This window comes from Pezoporus flaviventris, unplaced genomic scaffold (assembly GCF_033815535.1).
Source record: "Pezoporus flaviventris isolate CSIRO_AGI_PZ_B2104156 unplaced genomic scaffold, CSIRO_AGI_Pfla_v1 ptg000116l, whole genome shotgun sequence".
NCBI lineage: Eukaryota > Metazoa > Chordata > Aves > Psittaciformes > Psittacidae > Pezoporus > Pezoporus flaviventris.
In genome coordinates this window covers 1,236,214-1,252,771 of record NW_026892664.1, presented here as the reverse complement: position 1 = coordinate 1,252,771, position 16,558 = coordinate 1,236,214, and positions in this window count along the sequence as shown.

The window sequence follows — 16,558 nt, the reverse complement described above, 5'->3', positions numbered from 1 at the left end:
AGCAATGGGGAGCACCCTGAATGTCCTGTACAGGAAAGCTTCTGGTGCTCATCCAGGAAACATCTGTGGTCACTGAGGAGAGGAAGCCTCCTGAGGGTGTTCTCCACCAGGGTGATCTCCAAACCTGCCTTCTCAGCAGCAACGTGGGGAGCACACAGCACAAGCAGCTCCCTGGGAAGCCCAGAGCATCATCAAGAAGCCCAGGACCCTGCAGTAGGGCAGGAGATGAGGACAGGAGCTGCTGCTTGTTGGCAAGAGAGAATCACAGGAGAATGATGGGCTGGAAGATGCTGCCCCTCACTTACATCTCAGCTCTGTCTCTGCTGCCCTCCTGATGCTCCTGGAGATGGATGTGAAGATGAACGTGCCTGGAGCTGTGCAGGGAGCCTGGGAATGAGCCAGCATCAGCAAACCCTCTTCCTATTTCAAGTGATGTGGGGATGTGGGACTGTGAATCTCTTTGTGCCCCAGGAGGGTGACAAAGCCCAAAGCAGGTCATTATCTCCTCTCTGTGTTGATTAGTTTGGAGAAGGAGAATGTACCCAGAGGAGATGACCTGAGCTTGAGCGAGCAACAGGGCTTTCGGCTCCCTTAGAGCAAAACAGAGAAAAACTCCACCTTTGACATCCACTTTTGGAGCATTTCTGAGGCAGTTACAGCTTCACAAGGGCCATGGTTGACATTATCATGGCAGGGAGCTGAGAGGAACCTTGCCAGTGGGAGCTGGTACCAGGGTCCCTCACCAATGCCAGGCACCATGCGCAGTGAACCAGCTTTCCACCCATCTTCAATTCCTTGTACTCAAACCATAGCTCACAAGTTTGGCTGCAAAGGAGCCAACAGAAGATCGTGGTGACCTTGCTAACGACGAGGTAAATATTGGCCACTACTTCTTGTCCAAGCAAACATCAATGCTCACATCACCCAAGGCATTCAGGTTGGTCAGGCGTGACTGGCCTTGGTACCTCTGTGCTGGCTGCTCATGGTCACCCTCCTGTCCTTCCTCTGCCTGGAGAAAGCTTCCTGGGGAATTTGGATCTTCATCACAGTGGGCCTGAGGCAGCCCCAGTCCTTGTGCTCTCCTTGATGATGACATTCACCTTCTTCCACCCATCAGGCACAAGAAAGAAAGGAGAGCCTGAGGGAGCGGTGCCCAAAAGTGAAAGGAAGGAGATGGGGAGGAACAGTGAGGAGTGTGGTAAAGGACTGAAATGGGCAGCAACAGGGGAAAAGGGCCCTTCTGAAGGGTGCTTTAGGGTTGCCCTTGTCGGTGGTGGCTCTGATGGATGCTCTCAAGCCTGTCACAGAATCCCAGGCTGTTTTGTGTTGGAAAGGACCTTAAAGCTCTTCCAGGTCCAACCTCTGCCACAGGCAGGGACACCCTTTACTAAAGCAGCTTGCTCCAAGCCCCTGTGTCCAACCTGGTCTTGAACACTGCCAGGGATGGGGCAGCCACAGCTTCTCTGGGCACCCTGGCCAGCACCTCAGCACCCTCACAGGGAAGAGCTTCTGCCTAAGAGCTCATCTCAGTCTCCCCTCTGACAGGTTAAAGCTTTCATGGGGGTCATGGGGAACCTCCTTCTACAGCCAAACATGAAAGGAAAGTGCATGTCACACGGATTCCCACCAGAGATCGGCCAGATCCCCTGGCAGTGCACACTGGGAGCAAACCCACACAATCTGGGCATCATTTGGGGTTCCAACCCCTTCCAGAGCCACATCCTCCCCTTTCTCTCTCTCTCCAGCAGTAAAACCATTCACAGGAGCTGCAGGACACGGTGCGATGCTGCGGATGACCCCCCTCCACCGTCCTCCTGTTGTCAACTCTGCATCTCTCACCTCCTCATCTCCCTGTTCAATACCAGCCCCACAGCCACAGCCTGGCTGACAGTGGGAGATGAATGGGACTGAGTCAGTTCTCCACAGGGCATGGCGTATGTGTATGAATGTGTAGTGATGGATACAGGGGAGATGTGAGGAGATGGTCCCTCCTTGCTTTGCATCAGTCCTGGTCCCAAATCCTCGCACTGCTCACACAGCCCCTGTGGCCACCCTGCAGCACATGGAGGGCAGAGGCTCTCCTCTCCGCTATGATGGACACAAGAAGGATTTAAGCACTGATCCCAAAGAAGTGAAAGCTGAATCCCAGTTTGGAGGCAGCTCCATGCAGAGCAGGGAGGGATTTCAGCCCTTGCCCAGTGCCTCCATCACCAGAGTACCACCAGGGGCAGAAGCCATCAGCATCCATATGAGAATGTACATTGTTTCCTGCAGAGCCCCAGCATCCTTCATCCTGCCCCATGGTGTGCAGTGAGGTGCTGGAGTTTGCAGTTTGAAAGATGTCACAATGCAGATTTTAAGCTATCACCTGGAGATGCTGACAGTTTTGAAAGATATTTTTGACAGGGCTAGCAAGGAGCCAGGTTCTAATGTCAAGTGTAGATCAGAAAAGACCAGGACACAGGGAAAAAAAAATAACCACTAAGGGCAATAAAAGAGTGTAGATAAATCAGATTATCTGTGGTCTTGTTGCACAAACCAGTCATAGGAAGAAAGCAAGACCTAGAAATGGTTCCAAACCAAGCCTGCAAGCCTAAGGAAGAGGTTGGGGAAACCAAAGTCCCTGGTGTCACTGAAGCTCTGGTGTCCTCTGTCACAAAACCAGCAGATAAACATCGCCCGAAAGATACTTCCAAACCAAAGTATTGCCGATCTGCTGAAGACTGAAAGTCTAATGTTATACTTGGTAAAGGAAAAGGCACTAAGGAAAAGATAACAATGCTTGAATGTAAGGATCAACTTGTTACTCTACTTTTCATCACTGAAAAACTTCCTCCTAATTTGTTCCTGTAGGGACATGTTCTGGATGGAAAATGACTGTCAGAGCAGTGAGCACTGGCTGGGCTGTCAGGTGCAGAGGGTGATGGGTTCTACTCTGCAGGAGCCTGGGGTCTGCCACAGGGGTTTGTCTCCTTTATCTGTCTAAACGGAACCAAGAGAGAACACCCTGGTGTGCAGGGACCATCTCACGGTACCTGAGCAAGAGAAGCAGGGCAGGAACAGAGAACTGGGCCAAGTTCAACCACAGCTCCATAGCATCAGGAAAGCTGGTGATGAGGAGGCAGATTCAAGACCAAGCCAAGTCAGGTCAAGTCAATCCCTTGTTCAGGATCAGGTGAAAAAATTGCGAGGAAGATATATGAGAAATCCTAGGTGACCACCAAAAGATTGCATAGGTGTGCTGAACTCCTACTAAACTGGAAACCAGAACTCCTCTAGTAAAGCTCAATCTGCCTGTTCTGAGTTTAAATAGAGATGGGGGAAACAACAGGAAGAGAGTGGGGATGGAGCCCCAGCTGAGGCTGGTCAGGGGGATAAAGGCCTATTAGTTCAGCCTGGGACAATTCTTCCCTGCCTCAAAATGCCTGTTTTTCACCCTTGAATACAGTGGAAGTCCAGAGGCACCAGCTCAGCTGTTGGACATCCAGGCACTACATGTGGGTAACCCCATTTGGGCTGGAAAACTGTCCCTCCACAGAGGGACATCAGCAGCTTCAGAGATGGAGTCACTTCTTCATGTCCCATTTGAGGACCGTGTGCAAGATCTGGAATGTCTCTAAACCCATTTTCATTGTGTCAGTATGTTCAGACCAAAACATTTGCATGGTCCACTAGTATGTTGGAAGCATCCTATGAGCTACTCATTACTGCTGCTGTGCAGCTGTGCTCAGGCATGGCTCACCCACTCCATGACTCTCAGATGCTCAAGCACCACAATGCCTTTCAGAGCTGATTTCATACCCTTTGCTTTTCCTTCTCTTTCTTTTCCTCTGGGAAAGCATGAGCACCCTGGAGGCTTCCTCCCAGGAGAGCACATGCAACTGTATTTACAGCACCAACACCACGAGCTGGGCTCTTGGAGTCTGGCAGGAGCTCACCTCCCTTCACATCAGGTGCAACAGAGCTGATGCCGACACATAGAAGTTCTCTGCTGCGTTGGGGATAAATCCTTGGCACCCATCACTCGGTGGCAGAAGGAAGTCACAGGAGGTAACACCAACACAAAGCAGAGCCTCACCTGCACTTAGGCAGTGGGCTTGCTTCAGCATGTCCTCTTGTAATCTGTGGTAAAGCTGTGTCAGAAAGCAACCTTACCAATGTGGGTTTTCTTTATAATAATATGGAGCAACGTCTGATGCAGGTTGTGTTTCTTTTACAAAGGCAGCTTAAGCCAGATACATTGATTTATTCAAGAGTTAAATGAGGATGAATCTTATTCTGTTATACAGAAATGCAACAGTTCAGACTGTCGGCAGAATATAGTCACTAACAAATCAGCCTTTAGAATCAGCTTGTTATAACAGCAACTGTTTTTTAAAGCAAGAAACTGAATGCCCATAGGTTTAGGATGCTTTATCATGCTGGAGCTCAGGAAGGTATAAATCATGAGTTTAACAAAGTCAATGTTATTTGTTGTTAATGATCTCAAATAGTTTGTTAAATGTGATTTGGTGACTGGAATGACAATCAAAAGCCAAAGAAAAGTGTCTGGAAGTCATGCATGTGTAAGCTGGGCTTTCACTGAGACTGAGAAATTCTCTTGCTTCACGTTTACATGCAATCCTATGAGGATCCTCTGAGGTGTCTTCTGACACAAATTTCCTTCAAACTGAAAGTGAATAAAGATCTGATTCTTTGCTGAAACCTGAAAACACACCTGCTTGACTAAAGCCAGTGTTAATTGTCCCAGCATAGAAAAATAAAAATGCCATTTACTGCTTCAATGAACTACCTGTTCTTTTCTGATTACCTCATCTGAAAAACATAATATATGATATAATTTTGGTTAGAAAATATATTAGAATAATCTAATGTGTGGCAGGTATAGTGGTCATTGAATGGAGATAGATGTGGTCCAGATCTGAATCTCCATTTTTGATCAGTTTGATGTTTCTCTTCCTTTTGCCTCAGCAGGGACCACCTGGTCATGAGAGGAAATCACACCCAGATTGAATTCATTCTCTTGGGAATTACAGACAGCCCATGTCTGCAGACCCCTCTTTTTGTCTTGTTTCTATTGATTTACATTGTCACTCAGGTGGGGAATGTTGGGATTATCATCTTGGTTCGGGTTTCTCCCAGCCTCCACACCCCCATGTACTTCTTCCTCACCCATTTTGCCTTCACTGACATCTGCTATTCCACAGTCATCTCCCCCAGGATGCTGGCAGACCTGTTATCAGAGGACAAAACCATTTCTTTCACTGGCTGCATGACGCAGTTCCTCACCTTTGCTTTCTTTGCAGCTATTGAGTGTCACCTGCTGGCCATGGCCTACGACTGGCACATTGCTATCTGCCAGCCCCTGCTTTATGTGACCATCATCTCCAGCCACGTTTACTGGCAACTGATAGCATCATCCTACCTATTTGCCTTCCTCAGTGCCATCATCTACACATGGTGCGTGTTTGGAGGTTCCTTCTGTGGTCCCAACAGCATTGACCACTTCTTCTGCGACGAAGTTCCTGTGCTGAAGCTTGTGTGCTGTGACACTCACAGCAGTGAGATGGTCATCTTTGGCTTCATCACCATCAATGCGGTGTGTGCAAGTGTGGTCATTTTGCTCTCCTACATCTCTATCATCCGCACTGTGCTGAGGATGTGCTCAGCACAGAGCAGGGCCAGAGCCTTCCACACCTGTGCCTCCCATTTGGTGGCTGTTTCCATGTACTTTGGGACAGGATTCTTCATGTACCTACAACCTCCTCCTAGCCACAGGAGCCTGGATAAGGTGGCCTCCATCTTCTATGCTGTGCTCATCCCCATGCTCAACCCCTTCATCTACAGCCTGAGGAACAGGGTGGTTTTGGGGTCTCTGGTGAATGCGGGAGGAGGATTTTCAGCTGCTGGCAACACAGAAGCTTTCTGTCATCCAGGACATGAAGAGTTCATCTCAAGTGAGAAAGCCTATGGGGCACTAAAACAATGGAATTTTTCCCAGTAATCCCCATGATTTCATTTAGATCCTTCCATGCTTCCTGCACAAAACTCAATTACAGTTTTTAATGAGATATAGATCCCCCAAATCCCAATTTCCTTCCTTGGAAGGAAACCAAAAGGAGAGGAACCTCATACTTCATTTCACTTCATAGTTAGCAGCCTGTAGGAAGAAATTACCCTCAATTATCCCAGGCCTCTTTCCCTCACAGGAAACACCAATCAGCTTTGCTCAGTTATAACTTTTGTCACTGATAAATATCTATTTTTCTTGCAAGATTCTTGACCTTGTCCCTCAGCTCCAATAAAATTCCTCCCTCTTACCTGTGATCTCTTTATTAAAGCTGCTGGGGTGTCAGGGAAGATGAAGTGTAGTTTTACATTTGCTTGTTGAAAAAGAGTCACAGAAAAGGTTTCAAAAGATTCATTGCATTTGTTTGTGCCTTTCAAGGAACAGAAGCTGGTGGGAATCAAGATCTCAAGCTGCGCCTTTGAATGTTAAAGGGAATCCCTCCCCAGGCTGCAGCTTCATAGGAGATTTCATTTAAAGGAAAAAGTTGTAGACAATATAATTCATAATGGAGGATGATGAACTGTGCTGAGACCACCCAGTGTTAGGGACATTTCGGGCACATCAGGATCTCCTCCCATTCATTTTAAGTGGTGTTTTACATTCATCTGACATAACCTTTTACCTAAATGGTGAGAGAAATGAAATTCCACTTGGAGATAAGCACCCATATCCCATGTCCACGCCCTACTCATGCTCAAGCACACCGCGAAAACCAAATTGTCTATTTCACATTAGAATTAACTTTGTCGGAAGCTTCCATAAATGAAAGAACAAAGAATTGATGGTAAGTGAGAGCTGTCTGGGTCTCAATAAAGCCAAAACACATTGATAGGGGAAAGTATCTTTCCCTTACCTGCTGTGAGTGAGAATTAACTTCTATTGGGAAAGTATATGGATGGTGAACAGAATTTTTATGTGCTCAGAAAAACAACAGTATGAAAGCATACACGGTCATCGGTGGTGGGGCAACGTGGCTTTGACCTGCAGTCAATGAAGGAGCCAGAATCTGTATCATTAAATGCTAAAGGGCTTGGCACCTTGGATATCAGAGGGCTTCCTTCAAAATCTTCACCATATCTTGTTTTCTTCCATTTTGTTGGCTATTTTGGCTTACACTATACATATAGAATCATAGAGCCACAGAAAGCCCAGGCTGGGCCTCAAACGATCATCTGGTCTGAGCTTCTGTAGAAACAGGAGTCTAGATGTGCAGTGTCCTGTGTAGGGCTCATTGCTGCTTGATGAATTAGCCCACTCTGGTGTCCTTATTTCCTCTTGGGTTTAAGAAAGTTTGCAAAGCAGAGACAACTGAAATGCTCAAACATTTACCCAGACTGGATGCTACTTCACTAATAGAGGACTGGATTGCCATAGTCCTGTGTGGAGGAACCTGCTCAGTGATCTGGCAATAGAAACCTCAGTTTAAGATGCCGGGGAGGCAGCATGGTGAATTCCAGCAACACAAGAAACAGGCTTGAGGTTTTGGAAATACATTTCATACTGAGAGCATCATTGTACGAATTCTGTTTCAATCTTTGCAGAAAAGGGATCTATAAAATGCAGCCACCCCTGGCTGTAGACACAAACTTCCCACGTCAAATACATGATGGGGGTCCTCTGCATAAATGGTTCTGATACCTCAAATAACAAGCACCTTTTTGGTAGGAAGAGCTGGACATGGGTCTCTTTGTCCTGTGCTTCAGGTGCTGTTAGATCAGCCTAAATGTTTTGGAGAAGGATTTTGTTTTTTGTGGAGATGATTCAAAACCTGGCCTCTATTGACATGAACATTAAAGATGATATTCATATGACAGCCTTGTTAACCTAACAATTAGTTAGCAATTCTCATCTTTAGATACCATATAGTCCCTTCAGATCATCCAGTCCCAACCCCCTGCCACGAGCAGGGTCACCTTTCGCTAGAGCAGCTTGCTCCAAGCAACTGTGTCCAACCTGCCCTTGAACACTGCCAGGGATGGAGCACTTACCACTGCTTTGGGTAACCAGAAGTCATGAAGTAACGTGTGTCTGTTCCTGAGCTGTCCCAGTTATTTCTTCATGATGATGACTGCACCACACAGACATAATTCCATAGTCCTAGACCATTATCCCAGTGAAACATTCACATGAGCATGGGTAGGTGGATCAGATTGGATGAACCATGTCAGGAAGCATAAAGGCATCTGAGACAGAGTTCAGTTGCCTGAACATTAACTATTAACACCCTGGAGATGCCCCTGAAGCTCACTCTGAGCTTTCAGATGTTGCTCCAGAATGACCCAACCCTTCTGAAGGTTGCAGGATGTACATGTCAAGTGCTTGCCAAGGTCCTGGGCACTTCAGGACAGAGCAAATGACACCACATTTCTATATAAGGGAGACCAAACCTGACCTGCGGCATTTCATTGCATCTGACTCCTTCCCTGCAACTTAAGTGATAGTTTCCACCACCACTTATAGGAAAACATGCAAAGAAAGTGGTTTCTTAGTCCTTCAATTATCTTATATGTTTTCCCCCTATATGAAGTTTTAGTCCAACTGAAAGGAAAACTAAAATACCTCTTTTAAGAGTGTTGGGATGAGGGATTAGGAGATCTGAAGTAGTTTCACCTTCTTCGAATTTAGATAATTAAAAGCTGAGTCATTAAATCACAGTTTTGTGTCTCCATCTGTGCTCAGTGAAAGTGTGGTTTTGTATCTCTAGTATTTGTTCAGATAAAAAGAGCAGTTTCAAGAGTTCAAGTTGGAAGACACACACACAGAGTGTCCTCCCCCAACTGTGTTTCCATCCCCATCAGAGGCTGGGGTCAGGCTGCATGAACTGGGCTCCTTTTAGACTCATTGAATCAACCAGGTTGGAAAAGCCCTTCAAGCTCATCCAGTCAAACCCTTACAACAGCACTGCCAAGGCCACCACTAACCCATGGCACTGAGGGCCTTGTCTATAGGGTTTGTGAACACTTGCAGGGCCGGTGCCTGCAGCCCTGCCCTGGGCAGCCTGTTCCAATGCCTGAGCACCCTCTGGGGCAGGAATTGCTCCTCAGCTCCAACTAAACCTGCCCTGGTGCATCTTGAGGCCATTTCCTCTTGTCCTGTCTTTTGGATTAAAACAAACTGAAAATAGTTTTGAGGGGGCAACTGATGCAGTTTGTCCTCCAGGAGGCCTTCACATCCTGACTGGAATTCATTTAATCCAGAGAAAGCTATTCAGAGATGCACATACCATGGAGAGAGGGTGCATGGTACAAGTCCTTCTGATGCTCAGACCTGCTCTGGACAACATCCATCCTCACCAGCTGTCCTAGGATGTGATAAAACATCCTCTTATTTCTATCCATTCTAGAAGGGACCTGACTGGCACATAACGAGGCAATGAATTTTAGATGTTGAGTCAGGTGACCCATGCTTATTCTCCAATCCCAAATTCATAATGGTAGGAAAATCACATTTATGAAAGCCAGTCAGAAATGGAGGATGGATGTAGTAGACTTCAACTTGCCTCAGTTTAACAGTTTAAGAACATTTTTAACTGGTAAAAACTAAAGAGAGACACAAATAAATCCATCCCAAGGCAACTAATAACAAGAAATTCAATGTATGAAGTATTCTTGAGGAGGCTGAAAAGTGAAGAGAAATGCAATGAGCTTCCCCAGCTCCCTTTATTAGGGGTCAAAAGCAGGAAGGGACAAAGCACCCCATTAGCAAGAACCACATGATCTGCGCATGTCATGAAGACAGGGATGTGTCTTTACAGAGAGAGTAGGACCAATCTTGCATGGGCACAGAAAGCCCTCCAGCAGGCCCAAAATCCAGGCTTTCACAATACAAGCACTCACAGCTATTTCCATCACAAGTGATGCTGCTCACTTTGCCAAAGTGGGGACCAAGCACCTTTGCAGGAGTCATCAGCTTTAACAAGACCTTCTGGGGTTTACCAAGGAAGCTTCCTCAGCACCACAAAAGCTTCTCAGAAAACTTGGATGTGACTTCCCTCATTCTTCATAACAAGCTATCAGAGATTAATTAGCTGGGGATAACAAGAAAGAAACTTTCTTCTTTGTTAACAACAAAGTTCACTTCTACAGCTGCCTTGCTTGACAGAGATGGTTCAGGCCCAAAGCCAAGGAGTTGGAGGGTCAGTGTGTTGGCATGTTTGTGCATTAAGGACAATTTCATGGGCCTGGATCATAGAATTCCAGCCTGGTTTGTGTTGAAAGGGACCTTAAAGCTCCTCCAGCCCCAACCCCTGCCACGGGCAGGGACACCTTCCAATAGAGCAGCTTGCTCCAAGCCCCTGTGTCCAACCTGCCCTTGAACACTGCCAAGGATGGGGCAGCCACAGCTTCTCTGGTCACCCTGTACCAGCGCCTCAGCACCCTCCCAGGGAACAGCTTCTGCCTAAGAGCTCATCTCAGTCTCCGCTCGGGCAGGTTAAAGCCATTCCCCTTGGCCTGTTCCTACAGGCACCTGTCCTAAGCCTCTATGTTTCCTGAAACCCCTTTAGGCACAAGTTTATGGGGAAAAGTTCCTGTCTTACAGCTCTAAAAAGAGCAAAACAACACTAGTATCTCCTAGGCAATAATTTCCTATCCATCCATGCAGAATAGAAACCCCTCATCAGGAAGTTACTATCTGCTATTAGCAACCTTTGTGAAAGCAAACACACAGCCAGGACACTGCTGACATCCATTTTGCTTTCCTATTCTGTTCAGGAAGTGATTTATGCATGCTGAGCTTTGAGGCTCTACTGCATTAGACATTATTGACCAAGAGAAATGATTGAGGACAGGTTGGATGGTGATTGCAGCAACCTGCTCTACTGGAAGTTGTTTCTGCCTGTGGCAGGGGGCTGGAACTGGATGAGCTTTAAGCTCCCTTCCAACCCAAACCATTCCATGGTTGTATGAAAAGCTGCTTGCACCTCCTCACTTTTGAGTGGGGTTTCTGAAGGACCCCAACACATCAGCACAGTGAGCTGATGTTTCCCATTAGACTTAAACTGACTCTTCAGGCTATGGCCTCTGTCTGCTCTGAACACAGTCCACATTGTAGCTGTGTCTGCCCATCACCCATCACTGCAAGTGGAGAGAACCATCCACTTTTTCCAGAAGAAATCCCTGATATGCATGTTTAAAATAGAGCCAAGCTGAATCAAAGCCCCCAGATGCATCCTTGTCTCCATAAGGGGAACCTTCTGTGACTAATTCAGATGTGAAAGCCTACAGTTAGATAAGATGACTCCTTGGACCAATGTGACTCAACCCCCAAACCCTGGAATGAGAAATCATGAGTAAGCTGCAGCTGGGATGGAAAATAAGCTTGGCCTGCATGGAGAGACATAAGGAGAAGAAGAAATGATAGGGTAGCTCCGGACAACACTGAGAGTCTTTGAGCCATGAAATAGGTTGGACATGTCTGGATACAACATATGGCCAGAAGCATGGAGCATCTGTGTCATCAGCACCAGATGGCATCCAAGGAAAAGACAATACTGCTCAGACAGTGCCTTGAAAGGCTGTTCCTGGACCAAGTTGCGTGACTGCTTATCACAGGGAATGAAGTTACACTCTGCTTCTAGGTCATCATGGTTGCAGCTTTCCACGGTGCAGGCCCATCCAGAAGAGCAAAATGGCCAGCTACATCCTACGGAGGAAATAAGTACATTGCCTATGAGGAAATAAGGAGATGGGCACATGAAGCTGAGAGCTGGTCTTCATAAGGTTCCCCACCACCATGCTGATGGAAATGAGTAAAAGAGTCCCAAAGAGCAGCTTCTACACGTTGGGGAAGCCCAAGAGGACAAACGTGGTCACACTCAAGTGCTTTCCTCCAGCCACTCTCTTGGCAGCAGGAGACAAAGAAACATGGGAAGAGGTTGAATGACTTCTCCCAGCTCACAGGAACACACAGGGCATGAGGTTAATGCAGGATTTGGGGTTTCCTTTAGGACTGCACCCAATTCCTGGGAGAGAAAACCATGATGGTTGAAGGTCCTAAATAATATACTGAAAAATAATACCTTGATAAAATAATAGGCAACAGTTCCTATATGGAAACAAATAATCTTGAAGCTTAAATCCTAAAGCTGTGGCTGCTCTGTTATGGAAAGAATTGGTCCTGCAAAACATAAGCATCTTCCCATGAGCATCCAAATTCTTTTTAAGAAGGAGGCTTGTTTGGGATGATTTCTTTGCTGTCTGTGGGAGTTGTTCTTATTTAAGGACAAGTAAATACAATAATATCATGCCTTAATCTGCCACAAGTATTAGTGTTGCTTTAAATAGGTAAGAAATCAAATTGGAGTGATTTTCTGACTCTGTAGTGATGTTTGAGTCCACTAAAGTGAGACCAGAATCCCTGAATGCAATTCCACGTACTTGTAGCTTCAAGGAAAAAACCAACCCCTTCTCATCTGAATTATTCTTGCATATATTCCTTCCTCTGTTCTTACTTCTATTTAAAGAACATGTATGTATGTATAGATGTACACGAGATGACTGCTGTTCATGTTAACCTGAAGTATGCAGACCTTAAAAAGATGAGGGGATGACCTTAAAATAACTATATTGCCTGATGAGAAATGAGCATTCCTCCTCCTTCCCCTACCACTCCCCTCTTTCCATCAGCCCCTTTTCAAACAAGATGACCATTTCTTCAGCACAATTCATCTTCTCCCTCCACCCTTGCCAAAGCAGCTTTTACTTCCCCATTCCCCAGCCTGTGCTCAGACATTTATTGCACATTGATGGCTCATTTCAACTCAGTGGACACCACAACAGCCTTGTCCCTCTCTGATAAGCTGCCCCCCAGCCTGTCTTAGTGCTTAGAGCAAGCCCTCCTCATAGGCAGGACTCAGCATTTTCCCTTTTTGAAGTCTGTCTGATTCCACCTGCCTAAAACTGGCCCACAGCTTCTCTGGGCACCCTGTGCCAGCACCTCAGCACCCTCACAGGGAAGAGCTTATGTGCAAGAGCTTATCTCAAGCCACCAACATCTCTTTCCAAGCCATCAATAGTGGTAAAGGCAGACACAGAGATGAACTCACCAGTACTTGACGAAAATCTCCTTGTTTCTTCCACCAGGACCTCAGAAGGGTTCCTCCAAGTAACAACAGTGTCTAAAAGAAGCCATTCTAATATCTCCCAATTCTTTTTCAAAAAGAAAATAAAGATAACATGGCCAACAGTTTTAAAGGGAGTAAAACCGAAGTGAATTTCACCTTTTCATTTCTACATAGAATCATAGAATCATTAGGGTTGGAAAGGACCTTAAGATCATCTAGATCCAACCTCCCTGCTGTGGGCAGGGACACCTTACGCTAAATCATATCACCCAATGCCTCATCCAACCTGGCCTTGAACACTGCCAGGGATGGAGCATTCACAACCTCCCTGGGCAACCTATTCCAGGGCCTCACCACCCTAACAGGAAAGAATTTCCTTCTTATATCCAACCTAAACTTCCCCTGATTAAGTTTACCTCAACAGCTAAGGGAGCCATACCAGACATCTCCAAAGAGGACAGCACTCACCCTCTTTTAGACATGACTTGCATTACAAGGCAATCATGAAAGTCTCTCCTTATTTATTTATGAGCCAAGGTCCCATTACAGCTGATGAGACTGTCCAATGCAATCAGCAGAGCTCATTCAGATCTCTTCAGCTGGAGCAATGGAGGTGTCTGCCTTGCAGTGAGAGGCATGAACCCCACCAAATCTCCCTCAGCAATAAAGGGAGCGGATGGACACAGTAAACACATAGAGGTGACATGGTGCATTCAAATGTAAGGAGATAAGTGCTTGCCTAAGGACATTTGAGGTGATTCCTAAATCCAATCACTAAGTACCCAAAGAAGGGGAGGTAGCTCCTACCCAGCATTTGCTCAGCTGACTTTAAACCAGATTTAACTACAGTGAAAGCAGCTCTACCTGCGAGTGGGGAGCTAAAGCCATTAGGAGCTCCTCAGCAGGAATGCCAGAAGCCAGGCACCTCATTGCTTGCTCATCATGACCCAGCAGGAAGATGCATTGCAATGCTGGCTGCTGCTTCTGCTTCCTAGAACCTCACTTGGTGTTTGCTCTGCTCTCCTGGTCAGATGATAACACCATTGAAGGCAGTGGCAGTCCTTAGACACAGCAAACCACTGGTTTCCTTAAACACACACAACAAGGAGCAAAAAGCTTTGGGGTTTGACAGCACCAGCTCCAATGTGAAGCCACAATGAGCAGAGTGATAGGGTTGTAGCCACAGACTTGTGTTTTTAAGACACTAAGAGCTCATGTTCCTATTTAAACACTTGGTGATGGTGAAGGAGAGAGCAGCTGGACATAAAGTCATTGAATATTTTTGTAGAAGGCATCAGAGAGACCTTATTGTGGCCTTTCAATAACTTAAGAGGGGCTATGAGAAATCTGGAGAGGGGCTTTGGACAAGGGCCTTTAGGGAGAGGCCAAGGGGAATGGCTTTAACCTGCCCGAGGGGAGACTGAGATGAGCTCTTAGGCAGAAGCTCTTCCCTGTGAGGGTGCTGAGGCGCTGGCACAGGGTGCCCAGAGAAGCCGTGGCTGCCCCATCCCTGGCAGTGTTCAAGGCCAGGTTGGACACAGGGGCTTGGAGCAAGCTGCTCCAGTGGAAGGTGTCCCTGCCCGTGGCAGGGGTTGGAGCTGGAGGAGCTTTAAGGTCCCTTCATCCCAACCCGTTCCATGATTTGATGATTTCAGGGACAGAGAAAGGATTAATGCAAGGATTAATGGTGTCCCATTCTTTTTGACTTGATGCCATCTGGAAGTTCTCCATGTGCTTTATCTTGCAGATGAGGGTAAATCTGAGATTTCCTATTGTGAATTTGCAGCATGGGAAATTCCAGTTAGAAACAGAGGGAGTTAGAAAACCCCACTGTAAGAGCAGTCAAACACTGACATAGGGGCCAGGGAGGGTGTGAAACCTCTGCCCCTGGTTGTCCCCAAGGCTCAGCAGGAAAACAACTGTCATCTGAGTTAAATAATAACCAGGGAATTATCAGGAAGCTTTGGGAACAAAGCAGGACTCAGCTGATTGACCCTGAGTGCCTGTGAGTTGTGTGTTGTTAAGATATGAGAAGACCACTTTGATCCAGACTTAACTGAATCCAGCCATGGACCTTCTCCCTCCAGCCTAGGTTATTATGTGTGTCTAGGATAGCCCTAAAGCTCAGCCATGGCTCTGGGTTTCACCATGGTCCTGGCAGAGGCTGCAGGTCTATGGACTGAGGTAATGCACACATTGGAGTATTTTGGGGTGGTTTATGTATGCAATGTTTGCCCATCACCAATCAGCTCTCTGTGCAGGAAAGCAACAGGAGAGACATCAGGGCAGGCAATGCCATCGGTACAGGCGTCCATGGGCTGCCACACAGGAGGTCTGAAGGCTGCTGAGCAACACCACAGCTCCTGGTCTCTGTTGTGATCAAGCTGCCATGGAGATCATGGCTTCTATTGCTGCCAACAGGGAGCTCAAAAACAAAGGTGAGGAGCAGTGGATGGGGATTCCTTTATAGTTTCTGCTCTTTGGTGTGGATTCATCACTATCACATCTTAAAACACTTTCAAAGCACCTTCATTCATAACAGAGGTCACACAAGTACCATATTTCACTGAAATTCTTTGCTGTCTGAAATGAGTGCTGGAAATCATTGAATGAGGTTTGTGCATCAAAACCTAATAATACTGCCTGCATGGCATCACACTTACTTGCTGTCATCTCTATTTCTCTTGCCAAAGGTGCTTTTGTCCTTTTCTTAAGGCCCTCAATAAATTTAACAACACTGTCTAGAAATGGAGTTTGATCCAGTGCAATGGTAGAATTCACTCTCTGTTTATTCTTATTTGCCAAGCAAAAGGGAGAGCAAAAAGGAAAAGAGCTTTAAGCTCATCAAGTTCAACCATTCCCCAGCACTGTCAAGGCCACCCCTAACCCATGGCACTGGGGGCCTTGTCTATAGGGTTTGTGAGCACTTGCAGGGCCGGTGCTTGCAGCCCTGCCCTGGGCAGCCCATTCCAATGCCTGAGCACCCTCTGGGGCAGGAATTGTTCCTCAGCTCCATCTAAACCTGCCCTGGTGCAGCTTGAGGCCGTTTCCTCTTGTCCCATCCCTTGTTCCCTGGGAGCAGAGAACGGTCCCCTCCTGGCTCCATCCTCCTGTCAGGTAGGCGTAGAGGGCAGTAAGGTCCCCCTTATCCTAAGATGAAGAGAATTGCACACTTGTAGTTGTCTACTTGTGTCTTGACTAGGTGAAATAAATGACTAATTAAACAATAAGGTGAAATTAACTACTAAATATATTTATCAAAGTTTAGAGCATGGAATTATTTGTATTCTCAGTCACATCAACCAGTGCATCACATAAGGCTGGGTGCAGAAGACCCCCAACATGTTACTCATACTTAACCAAAAGCTGAGCATCTACCCTCTACATCTCCATTCTATCTGGTCCTATACTGGGAGAATTCAAGA